We start from the raw sequence: 14,028 nt of genomic DNA, 5'->3' as shown, positions 1-14,028 counted from the left end.
TGTAAAAGGTAAGTTTGATCTGCACCCACAAAATGCTCCTCCAAGGCATATAATCACAGTGCAAAATATTCATGGGGCAGCAGAGGAGTTTCACAAAGTACTTTCCTTACATCCATTGCACCTCAACTCCTGTATAAAAAATGGACAACTAGCATAGATACTCTACTGCCTTAAGGCAATAAAAACATTACAGGTTAATTACTTGGGTCCCTGAACTCTCACACAAAGGTATTTGGCAAAAGTGTATTATTCATCATTTCATGATAGTTTGGGGCTGTATCAGAAACAGGAAAATAATAAACTCTTCCAGTTCTCTTATCAGGAGAATTCTGAAGTCTTGTTCTGCCACTTCCCATCTAGCTTCTTAAAATTATCCATATTATAATACCTTCTTTGTTGGCAAGAACCGATGAAAATTAAGTGTGCAAGATGAAAGTGCCTTTTGAAGGAGAGTATGAAAAAGTGAAGTGCACTTTTGAGGAGTGCGTATTTAGTTTACCTTTGAGCATCAAACTTCATATGAAAACAAACTGATGAGCCTGACAAAGCCTTTATTTGTTCTCTTTTTATTTCTGAAAAACCTGTGCTGAGAACTATGCTGTTTGACATTCTCATAAATTACTTACTATGTAAGAAAGATCACAGCTATTGGAGGTACTCAAAGATATAGTTGGCTGGAAAGAATCCCAGAATCATCCTCCAATACTAAACAACAGCAGAACAATAAAATAGATCAATTTCATTATTGATAAATGAGAGTTAATATATAAAAGAAATATAACCCTGTCTTTACAGGTACATTTAGTATATATATTTATTAGCTACTTACTACTCTGAAAAAAAAAATATGGGGCATTCTACAGAAAATTTCTGAAAACGGTAGTTCAACATTCGCAAGCAATCAAAAAAAAGAGAAAAAGTAAGAAATTATTGGGAAAATTGTATTTCTAAAATCCACAGTATGTTCAAATCTTTAACAGTGAGTTGCACTCCGGTCATCCCACCTTTAAAAAAACCCAAATGAATAGAATTAGAAAACGTAAAAAAAGCAGCAGTGATGATTAATGTAAAAGAAGTTTCCTATGGAAAAAAGAATATATGCCTTAACTGAATGTATATATTTTAACTAAAGAAGAGATATCACTAGTAGTGAAGAAGATATGGGTCCATAAAATCTTTGATAATATAAAATAGGGAACAAGAAAAGGAGTATTCCTAGAGATGAAGAGAGGCCATATTGGTCAATAGTCAGGTCAGTCCAGCCCAGCATCCTGACAGCAACAAAAAACTCAGGCCCATGTAGAGAGAGTAAGACGAGGGTACATGTACATCTCCTAGGATGCCTCAACCTGCAACCATTTCTAGTTCGGTTACTGCTTACGTAATCAGGATTTCCATGGATTTACTTTCTATATTCAATAGAGAGATATAGAGACAGAGAGTTGTGATTATTCAGCCTGGAGGAAAGAAGGCCCTTGGCTGACCATATTGTGGCATTTCAGTACCTGAAGGGAGCCTAGGAGAGAGCTGGAGAGGGACTGTTCACAAGGGTGTGTAGTGATAGGAGAAAGGACAATGGCTTTAAGCAGGAAGAAGGTAGGTTTAAGTTTGATATTAGGAAGAAAATTTTTACTGTGAGGATGGTGAGGCACAGGAGCACAATTTTGTCTACACAAATCGTGGATGCCCCATTCCTGAAAGTGTTAAAGGTCCAGGTTGGATGGGGCTTTGAGCAACCTGGTCTAGTGGAAGGTGTCCCTGTCTATGGCAGATTGGGTGGATCTAGATGATCTTTAATCCCTTCCAATCCAAACCATTCTATAATTCTATGATTTCTTTCCAATCACCCTTTAATTCCACATAAACCTTTAGCACCCACAAGATTTAGGATCAAAGAACTGTACTTCCAGCTTCCACCCAACAATTTTACTAAAAGTAAAATTCATTTTCTATTCATGTGGAACCAGTGCTCTGCTTTACCACCTTGCTGTCTTGCATTAGAAATACACAGCGAACACTCAATCCCTATAAAACCCTGACATGCTATTCATGTTTCTTAGACCTCTATCACATCATGATGAGGAATCTATTTACAGATTGAAGTACAGCCTTATTTGGTTGATGCCACTACAAGAAAAATTCCACACTTTTGATAATCCTTGGCACCCTTCTCTGAGCCCTTTTAAATTCTACCACATTGTCTGTAAGATGAGGGATCAGAAGTACATATAATGGTAAAATTGCAGGTGCTTCACATATTTAAACATCTGCGTATTAATATTGTTATATTTTAAGGTTTATTCTTTTCCCAATAATTTTAACTTTTAGCTTGATTTCTCAGCTGCTGATGATCACTGACATTTTAGCTGAACCATCCATCATAACTTGAAGAGCTGGCTCCTCTGCAGTAAGGGTCATTTCAGAACTCATCAATTTAAACGTGAAGCTAGGATATTTTTATGTCTCTGCTGCATTTTACATTACTTCAAACAAAATTTCAATTCCCAATTTATTGCCCCACCTCACAAGGTTTTTCCTCAGTTCATCACTTGTGGTTCTCTTTTTTGCTACTCTAAATTGTCAATATCATCAGCAAACTTAATCACCTTTCTATGCATTCCCCTTTCCAGAGCATTTCTGGATGAATCAAATAAGGTATTCCATATTCCTTGCAGGACAAGCACTGGGACATATCACAAAAATTACTGCTTCAGAAGCTTAGTACAAACAAAATATAATACTTTTCATGTATAACTAAATTGTGGAACTCATGGTTGCATGTAGTTATGAGGATCTAAGATATGAAAGGTTTAAAAAAAAATTAAAATAAATTCAGGAAAGAGACATCCATAATATATTAAGCACAATGACTTGACTGCAAATTGAGATTTAAAAAATTGCAAAATGTTGATCATCAGAAGCTACAAGGTACTAAGTGAAGGATTACTTTATATTTGGATCATTTATTTTAGATTTCCTCTAAACATCAGCTACTGATCAGTGTTGGAGACAGTATAGTGTGCCATCTGTACCCAGGGCAAACACAAACAACTGATCCATTATGGACATTTTTACCTTTTTTTTTTTTTTTTTTTTTTTTTTTTTAATTAGGTACACATTTTGAATTGTTACCTATGTTTCAAAATTGTGCTGTATTTTTACATTTTCAGAAGATACCATATGATGAAATGTGTTACTAATGAAAGGTAATAAAGCCTAAATATTTATAAAATAATAAATCACTGGCCTTTAAAACCCAATGCCCATTATACAGGTTGAATACCCATCCCTCTTTAAATCTGTTAAATATTTTTGAATGAGTTCTTCCTTGCTTTTTTGATCATTGCTGTTTGAAATTTCCTGGAAAATGTACCTCTTTAGTGACAAAAGAAGATATGTTGATCTTTCAGCAGACAGAACAGCATAATGGTACATTTTGTTCTCATGATAGACAGCTTTGACTTTGAGAACAATTGACTGGAATCTGGAATTTGAAGAGCACACTACTCCATGGCAAATGTTTCAGAGGGAGCTTTCATTACATATTAACATTCCATAAGTCCTTCAAAATTAAAATCTCTTATTTGGACTTCAGAAACTGTTTGCTATAATGGGATTACAATTGAATAAATCGTATTTCTTACCAAAATCTCTACTCCCAATTATTCACATATGCAATCCATGGCTAAAGCTCTCCTCCAAACACATGTTCCTCTGTTCCTATATATTAGCAATGACAAATATTTTCTGAATTCTTTAATGCATTGCTTATACTGCATGAGAACAGGCACATTTTAACCAGTAGATGCATTATTTATATTTTTTATTCTCTCTCACCTTCCTAATCTAACACAGAGTATTAGTTGTGGGCATAAAATGTGAGCATAAAACACATTCAGTAACATACACCTTTTCATTAATTTAATATGAAACCACTGGAAGGATATTGTGGCTTACTGTGAATAAATTATCTTCCATATTTAATATTTTGACTAAAAGAAGAATGATGCAAATGAGATTGGCAAATTTGAAACTCCCCATACTTCCTAAGCAGGAATATTGTTGACAATATTTGAGGAAACTGTAGGTTACCATGATGAAATACTCTAAATGGCTTATAATTAAAATCCAAATACTTTTTCCCTGTGAAAGCAGTCTGTCAATAATGAGACTTTGACCTCTTGTGCAGTATTAGTAAGGTGAAACCAAAGGAGTTTAAAATTTTTTATCCAGATCAATTTTAAACTATAAATATGGTGATCCATATTTTAAACCATAAATATGATGACCATAACCATGATCATCCATAAATTTAATAGTGGATGTCTCTTAGCATCTTTTAAAGCTATCTTGATATGAATAAGGTAGTCTAATTTTAATAACATATATAAAACACTTCAGATCAAAGTGCATATTTTAATTTGTTAGTGTGCAAGACTGAAAAGACTGAAAGACTGAAAAGTCTAGAAAAACTACTAACATGGTATATTAAGGAATGGGAATGATGATAAAAATTGCTATGTGTCCATTCATATGAGCAATCCTTCATCTGTTAAAAACAAATCCAAAAGAAATAAAAAGAAATAAAATCTATATTCATTTTTAGGATGTGAACAGTGTAAAATACCAGTTATACAACATTAAAAAAATACATGATTCTGTGGCTGTATTTCTTTATTTCTAAATTCAGACAATAGGTTATTATATAAAAAAATCACTGCCTTTGTCTCATTATCTTGAAAAAATAGCAGCTCTTTGCTCATGTGTTTTCATGTAGAAGATGCTCTCTGATATATACCATGAAATCAGTGTAGTGTTAATTTATACACATTTATTTATTTACAAAAATCTTCTCCACAGACACAGAAAAACACTGGAAGACAGGAAAAGTTGCTGAAGTAGACAAACGCAGAGGTAAAACGTCCAATCATTTCCACTCATCTGTTGAGTGGGCTGGATGGGAGTGCAGTTTCCAATGGCAGTACATTTTCCTGTGATCCCAGGCATTCCTGGCACTGCTGTAAAGTGCCAGAGCGTTGTGCCTGTGCTCAGCAAGCCCCAGGAATCGGGCAGAGCACACAGGCGGGCTGGCTGCTCCTCTCCTCTCTTTCACAGCAGGCAGTGATTTGAAACAGCTGAAGGTCGACACTAGAAATGAGACATCCTAGCAACTGGTAAATGGTTTCCACACTGACTGCCTGCTAAAACAGCTCGTAGACTACTTTGATTTAATAAGCAGCTCACTTTTAAATTCAGCAATTCTTCTTTCTAATCTATTTTAATCTATTCAGGTGCTGCTGGTTTGAAAGAGACACAGAATTTCATTAATACTCATGGTATGAATAGGGATCAGTTAATTATTTAAAACAGAATCTCCCTTTTAAATATTTTTCACATTTAGGGCTTAGGAAAAAAAATATTGGTGGAGGAAATACGGGAAGAATTTAATGCCCTTTTTTTGAGAAGATGAATCAGGAATTTGTGTTGAATTAAAGCCTTAGGGGGTAAAATTCCTTAAGAGCATGGAACTTTTTCTGGGGGTTCATGAAGAACAACTGCAAAATAAGAGATTTTCTGGCTCCTGCTTGGCTCAGTCTTAAACATGGTCAACTACCAACATGAGAAAGTCTGCAGGCATTTATTCTAAAGCATCTTGTAAAATGATCATCTGGTCTCACATAAAAGATTGACTAATTACATATATGCTGGCTTTATACCTGTATGAAATTATCATAGATATTTTTGTATATCACAGTTATGCACATTTATACAATTTTATATGAGGCATTCTTACGTGTAAACACATGTATAAATTAAAAATGACACTCCAGTCTTTACAAAACTACTATATTCAACTTTCCATTTCAACTGTGGATAGAAATTAATAGACCCAACATGAGGAAAGAAACTTGATTAAATATCTAGGAAACAGCTCAGATGTCCTGTAAAACATCTATGAAATATCTCAGATACTTTGTTAAACATCAACAAATTGGTAAAAGAGATCAATCCATAGGAAAGATAATTTCTATAGGAAGGCCTATTTCAAATCACTCAGCTGCCTAAAGAGCAATTAAGAGGGAGGTAAGTAGTCAATTAAAAAATTCTAAACAAATTTTGTAAAGAAGTCAATAAGTCATTTAACACAAGAAATTTGGCAGTAAATAATACAGCTTTAACAGTGTGTGTGTGTTTGTGTGTACTTGCATATACACACACAAATTATGTACATACACTAGCCCACATTTAAACAGCCTGGCACATTTTGTGATTTGGTGATTCTCTGAACTCATGTAGACCATGAGATAAATTTCTCAAGAGAAGCAACAGAATCTCAGTAACACTACTGCTCATATTAAATTAAGTGGGACAAAACACTTATTAGGATTTTAGTAGTTTGAAATGGTATCACAGTCAAAGATCATGAATGCATCTGTTTTGTAAAGACAAATAATCTAGAACACCATATGACATTAAAACCTCACCACTGCTTTCTTAGAACATTGCCTCTGAAAGGGATCATTCTGGTAATAATGATCCAGATTAAAATTAAAATTCATCCAACTCAATATTGCTTTCAATTCTTTGCTGTTCCTGCTGTGATAGTGTTGTGCTACAATGTACTGCCCAGTTAGTAGCAGCCTGCAGTCATAAAATAAAGAACAAGGGGCAATCTTATTTTCACAGTGAGTTGATTTTAAGCTAATGCAACTAACTCCATGATTTTTAGTTCACCTCCCAAATTACAGACACTGATGGCTTTATTGTTGCACTAAACAGCACCTGAGAATGACTTGAAATATGCTGACCAGAATGTTACACATCACATAGATAATAATTATGGGGACAAAAATCATGATCATAAAGAGTCTGAAAATTGGAGGAAAATTATTAATACAGTGCACAGTGCCGTAAAACATTAAATAAACTACCAAATTTAAAAAAACAAATAAGTAAATAGCCAGTTGAAAATTTAAAAAAAAAAAACATTCACATGGCAAACAATTATTACTGCTATATTATTCCTAATTTGGATAAGCTAGAAAGTATGTGAATATTTTTCAATAGTCTCCAGAGACATTTGAGATACCTCAGGCAGCCACAGACCAATAAATATAACTAGGCAAGTTTAGAATGCTTATTTGAGACAACAGTTCTGCAAAGTATCTGCTGCATTTGTTTTAATTGTTCTGGCTAGCTACATATTTATTTGTTTATGACAGCCACACCTGACTGCTCTCCTTTCAGCTTTGTTTACTTTTCCATCAATGTTGAAAAAGTCACAAGAGCAAGGGAAAATATTAAAATTCTCCTTCTCTTGTGTAGCAAGATACATACATAAGATAATAAGCAATATCTTAAATTTAAAATAGAATATGTACACAGTCACCCTTTCTCACTTTTTGATAGACTCTCCTCTGAGAGGAAGCAGCTATTCTGAAACAGGGAATGGAAGGGGGTCGCTCAGTGCAGCAGAGGGCACAGGATGTGTCAGGGATGAAGGAGTAAACAGCAATCAGGATGGTCAGACAGGGACTTGAGACAAAAGTCCCAATGAATGGAAATTTAACAAGAGCTACCCACAGGGCTTCAGAAGGGAGTGGAAGGTATTCAGGGAGGCCCAGGGAAGAAGAAATACTTCAAAACAGAGTCTGAGGTTTAGCTAAACTACCTAGGATGGTTCTCACAGATAAATGATTTTCAAGTGCATAATGTTTTAGGAGGTGGGCTCTGATAATACCAACCCTCCTCATCTTCCCCTCTTCATCTTCCCACATCAAACAAATAAATCAATCCCTAGGAGCTCCTTGAGGTCTGACTGGGGAAAGGCCCATGAATTCTGTAGCAAGTATACATGGTGACAGGATATGCTACAGAACACTTGTTTTGAAGTTAACTTTTTTTAAAAATCAGAATCAGTACAGTTAGTTCAGTATTAATATATTTTTATACTATGTATTTTAATAAATATTTATGAATTAGCATTTTCAACATTACTTCAAATTAATGTGTTCATATTGCATAGCTGGTTTTCAGTGTGGCAGTACATTTTTTACCACTGAATGTGAAAAATAGGTTCTAGGTTAATGGTATGGGTAAATATCTTTGTCACATATCTAAAATTTAGTTAAATGTAAAACTCATTGCAACAGGAAGTTACAGAAATCACAGACATAAATTCTTTAATAATGGCAAACTCATTACTAAGTAGTTTGTAGTTACCTGTTAAGGTTTCTGATCCAAAAGTGTACTCCAGCTCTGCATGTTCCTCAAATTGAAACTAGTACAGTACTTCTTGTAAAAGAAGTAAACTACTGGTACAGTAGTTTACTACTAGTAAACTACTAGTACAGTAGTTCTTGTAAAAGAAACATTGTGCAACTGCTTTGCTTTGGATAAGATTTTCTTAAGCTATCTCTCTGATACCAGGTACAAGACCAGATACTGTGTGATGTATTCTGGGGAGAGAAGCAGTAGCAGGGTTTTGACAAACAGAGATGTTGGCAACTAGAAAGATGTGGGCAGAAGACTGCACTTATGTTAGGGGTTAACAGATGCAGGAAAAGATGACCTAGCATTAGAAATTGAGAGATTTCATTGCAAATGGAATTATTAAATAAGTTTTTAATGTTTTCTTTAACATCTCTTTTCTCTGATAGTTCTTTTCTGTCTGTTGGTTCTGAACTGATTTTATGTCCAGTAGCCCACTTTCTGAGATGCATCTCTGCTCTTAGCAGTACATCCTGCTCTTGTGATTATGGTCCAAGAGTGCTGATTCACTGCTGTTCTCTCAAACCAAATCATATTAAAAAGTATTACCTCTGAAATAAAGACTATTATACGAAGTCATCATGTCTCACAGTGCAGTTTAATTACACAAAGGTAACTACCTATGTATCCACCAAGTTGTGAATACATTTTGTCCATAAGCAAGTAAACACTCTGCTTATTCTTCATCTACCCTTCCCACCACTTTCTCTTTTTAGGAGAAAATACACTCATATCACAGTATTGAAGTGTATTATGACTCATACATATCTGTATGACAAACATTAATAATAAAAATAATGACACAAATGAAAAGCTGAGTAAGATAATCTGGTGTCAGAAAAGGTTAGGTAGACTCTTGTTTGCTTTGATGTGTGCTGGTTAAAGTAAGAATTCCATTAGTAACAAATCTGCTAACCTAGTTGCAATTTGTGGCCTTTTCCTCTATTTTTAATTTCATGATTTGCTATTACTTCTACAGTTGTGTTCCAATTTTTCCATGTCATCATTATAATATTTTAGCTAAGAACAATCACTCACAGATCAAATACGCAAACAAAGTCCAAACAAAGTTGGGACATCTCAAGGCCATGTGACCAGCGTGACTCCACAGGAATTATTCTGTGTATGTAAAAGTTCTGCCTTGAGCTAAATGGCAGAGGAAAGCTATGTTTAGGACATTTGTAGAAAATGAAATGCTTCTAAGTTTTGTCATTCCTATCCTTCTAAACACCCATTATTTACTTGAAGCTTATATTTCTCAGGTCCAGAATGTCAACCTTTTCTTTCTGCTTGAGCAAATGCCTCACTTAAGAAGAACAACTGGAACAGCTTCTGTGGGAAGCAGCCTACTGGAGTGAAACCTGGGCTCATGCCATTTAGCTTTAGACATTTCATTTAGGTGCCTGAACTTAAATATTTATTTTCTTGACTCTTGCTAGCCAGGTTCCCAGCCTGAATCACCTTATTACAGTTTCTTTGTATTTTCACTGACATGAAAGAAAATGCAAGCAAACAAACACGTATTTAGCTATCAAATGTCGGCTCTAAAGTTAGGCATTGCACACACTCCCCAGTTGTGACTGTATTATACAACATCAGAGACGATGTTACATAAATGGTATTTTCTTTGCATTTCATTCCATGAGCCTAGGAAATTGAAGACTAAAAAATGGTCTCATTAATAAAAAGACTGAATTATAATTTATTTTGTTTGACACAAACAATGGTGATCTGCACACAAGAAATCACTACATTTCACAAAGAAGAAAAATTGCATTTATTAGTAAAATAAGTTCATTCTGTTTTATCTATATTCTTAGGGGCATTGTTTAAAAATGTATTTAAAAATGAGAGATGAAAATGAAAGATAATACATATAGAAAAATGCCATTTTTCATGTAATTATATATAGCACATTAAGTAGCAAGACAATCTAGTCACTTTGAAAGTGAAAAAATCAGCCATGCTCATTGTTTGCTGTTGAGCATCAAGAATCTCACCCTTTTCCAACTGCAGTGTGTTGCAGCAGCTTCACACAGAGCCTTGAAGCAGCTTTAATCACAGAGCCTTGAAGCAGCTCCCTTCTGCCAATCCTTGCAGCCGCATTGCTGCTTTCAGCTCCCCACCTAACAGACAAGTACATCTCAGTCTGCTAAAACTGCACCAAGGGAACACAGAAAGAAGAAAAAAAATATTCCTTCAAAAGGCCTGGCAGAACATAAAGCATATAGCTAGAGATGTAGATATAGATTCAAACTCCTTCTAATTATATTTTTCCTGCTGTTGATTCTCGTAAATATATATATGCAAATATATTCTTAGCAAGTATTGAGCATAAAAGAGAGAGGGGAAAATGCAAACCCCAAAATTATATTCTGCAATTAAATTGATGTCTGCAAAACAGGAGATCATGCTAAATTTAAAAAAAAAAAAAAAAAAATCTCATTACCAGTAAGCCACCTGCTGAGATAGCGAGTCCTCTCAGAGACTACTGTGTCTTTTAATATTGAATTGTCTACTCTGGAGTGCAAAGGAGGGAGAGAAAAAAGGAGAGGAGGATCCTCGATTTCATTAGATTTTGAATGTTCCTCTGGAGATGCATATCTATCTCCCTTGACAAGATCAGAGTCTTGGGCCCTCACTTGGCTTCTTTCAAAGGTACAAGCAGCATGTCCAGGAGATTGAAAGCCTAAAGAAGATTCATGTAAGGCATGGAAGACTGTAAAAGAGCAGGCACCCAAGTTGTTATGCTATTCATTCATAAGCTAAGAATTTATATTTACACAGGTCGTACTGAGGGTAAAATAAAAAATACACACTTTCAAGAGAAAACTTTGGGTCAGACCCTGACTTCTTTTAAATTGCTGTCGCCCCATTATGTTATTGAGGTTAAAAAATCATCTGAAGTTGCAACAATTAGTTGGCAACAATAAATTGCATTTGCAACATCCAAAGAACTGTATAGCAAGAAAATGGAAAATTCTACCATTATCTATCTGGAGAAGCAAGTGTAGCGAATGTAATTCTCCACAGTCTAAAATACAACATTATTTGCACAGATAAAAAAATGAATGCTAAGTGGCTGAAAATACCAACAATCTGAACTGGTAAACGTTTACAACCAACTTACAAAAGCCTCCAGGAACTGCATGCAGTGTAGGACAGCACCATGTAAGACATGTCATAATAGCTCACACTGGTAATGTCATTATTACCTTTCTAGTGATAACACCGTGAATACAATAGAAGTAACTTATTAAATTGTTGATCTACGCCAAAATTAAGCTTTTTCATGGGAATTTTTGACTAAGCACTAGTAATTCAAGTGGAGAGGTTTTATATGTATATACACTTTTCAAATGGGATTTTCTATTGCATTGTTTCTGTGATGTAGTACATGTAAAAATAAGCCATTTTTCCAGAATAATACTGTCGAGTACCTCTTTTTTTGGATGAGCATCTTGTTTCCAAATGCTTTTGAAAATGCAGTCTAAGTAAACCGATTTTATATGGAATTACCTAAATATAGACAGGGAAAATTTTACATGAAAAAGTCCTACATAGTATCTTCTGCTTAACTGACACCTTTTTTGTAGCTGATGGGAATTCTGCCATTGAATTAGATTTTTAAAAAATACTATAATGTAGAAAAAGTTCTATTTAAATATGTTTTAGCCACTTTTTTTTTTTTAAATTCAACCTATTATTTCTGCTTTTTGAGGGTAAGCAATGTTCAGGTTTTTGCAAAGGATGAGCCCGCATGATGGGGAAAGGGGCATCATCTCTAAGTCCCAGTCACACAGCAGACAATGAAGCCTAAGGTGGCTTTCTACCAGCTGCCTGAAATACTGCTGCCTTGGCACTTGTGGAAGAACACACAAAACCCAGCAAAGACACCAAGTAAATACCTGAATTTAGAGCCACCCCAGAGCTCTGCAGTTCCATAGCTACGCTGCTGCCACTAGAAAAGTTACGAAGATGAGATGAAGTCATGCAGTAACTGCAATATGGACAAGATCAAAATAGGTCACACAGAATGAATGTTGCACTGTGGTGGTAAAAGACAGACTTATAAAGAACTGAGCAAGAGACAGAAAATATGAGGGAACAATGCGGTTAAAACTTAGAAGCAGATGTTACAGCAGTCTAACTTTCATTATGCTAGAGATGATTATTAATGATCTTCCAGGCCAAGAAAGCAATGAGGTAGCACAATATGAAGATGACAGAAAATAATTTAAATTAATCTGAACAAATAAACATGAATTTCACAGATATCCAGTGAAGTGTATCAAATCTTGTTTCTTTCTGCTAAGCCTGGAATAGAACTAAATTTTTAGCATTTTCAGGTGGTATTTTTACACATCTAGAAAATCAAAACATGAACTGAAGAGAGGGGTGCACTGGGAAATTAAAAAAAAAAAAAGGCATAAAATCATAAAATTGCTGCCTTACACAAAAAAAAAAAGTAATTCTGGGAGCAAAATTGGTGGCTTTCACCAGTCACAAAAAGATAACCTATGAATTCAATTGTCTGCATTAGCATACTGAAAATATTGTCACTTCCTGTACATTTGTACATATCCGCTTGTGTTATAATGTAATTCTTCGGGCATTTCAACAGTAAATGAAAAATTATTTCCATCTATCACTTACTACACAATCTTCATGCTTTTGTCTTTCTGAAATAATGAGCAGATAGTTAAAAACAGGCATGGTGTAATTCACTCTTTTTTATATATGTCATTATTTTGCGTCCCTTTCACCTCCTTGCTGCATCCATCTGCTTTCTGCAGTGTTGGGCTTAGGACATGCTAAATATGCTTAATTTATGTAAACAGTCAGTGACAGAGCTTGTCATGCATGAAAGTAAACACTGATGTGTGTCTCTGCCTTTAAAAGGACCTACAGTTAGTTACACGCTGCGCAGTCTGGTGAAGGAGCCCGGATCGTTTACTCCTACCACAAAAGTGCTGCAGTGAACAGTGACAAAAGCGAGGGCAGGGCAGCCTCAGGTGGGTTTTACATTGAAGGGCAAGACCGGCTGCATTTCACATTTCAGGGGCTGAATGATGTTTTAAAGCTAAACTATGCAACATCTCCTTCCACGACAGCACAAGAAGCTGGTGGACAAGAGCCAAGGTGTGAGCGTGGCCTGCCACGGGCGATGACGCCCGCACACCCACTCGTGTGGCAGCGACAGGCGGCTCCGTGCGCCGACCCCGCTGCCCTCACCTCGCACAGGGAAGGAGCCACACGGGGATCGGCCTCTCCTCCCAGGCAACTGCCACTCCTGTATGAAGACATAGTGTAGAACTGTGCCAGGGCATGTTTAGGTTGGATATTAGAAGAAAAATCTTCACAGAAAGGGTGATTAGATAACAGAATGGACTGCCCAGGGAGGCGGTGGAGTCGCCATCCCTGCAGGTGTTAAAAGACTGGACGTGCCACTCGGTGCCACGGTCTGGTTGACAAGGCGATGTTTGGTCACAGGTTGGACTCGATGATCTCAGAGGTCTTTTCCGACCTCACTGATTCTGTGATTCTGTGATCATCCCGCGCCGCCGGCGCTGTTCCCGCACGCCGGGCGCAGCGCGGTTCCACGCGTGCAGCGAAGGAGCCGCCGATCGAAGCGCAGCCCGCGGGGCAAGGCACGGACGACGCCGGGCACAGGGAGCCTGCGCTCGGCCGTGAGCGACTCCGAGGCCACCGGGCCGAGCCGGCCGCGGCGCCAGGGCCGACCCCGCCGGGCTGCGC

Source organism: Pyrgilauda ruficollis, unplaced genomic scaffold, assembly GCF_017590135.1.
Source record: "Pyrgilauda ruficollis isolate IOZ18807 unplaced genomic scaffold, ASM1759013v1 scaffold90, whole genome shotgun sequence".
In the NCBI taxonomy this organism is placed as follows: Eukaryota; Metazoa; Chordata; class Aves; order Passeriformes; family Passeridae; genus Pyrgilauda; species Pyrgilauda ruficollis.
This window is presented reverse-complemented; position numbering follows the sequence as displayed.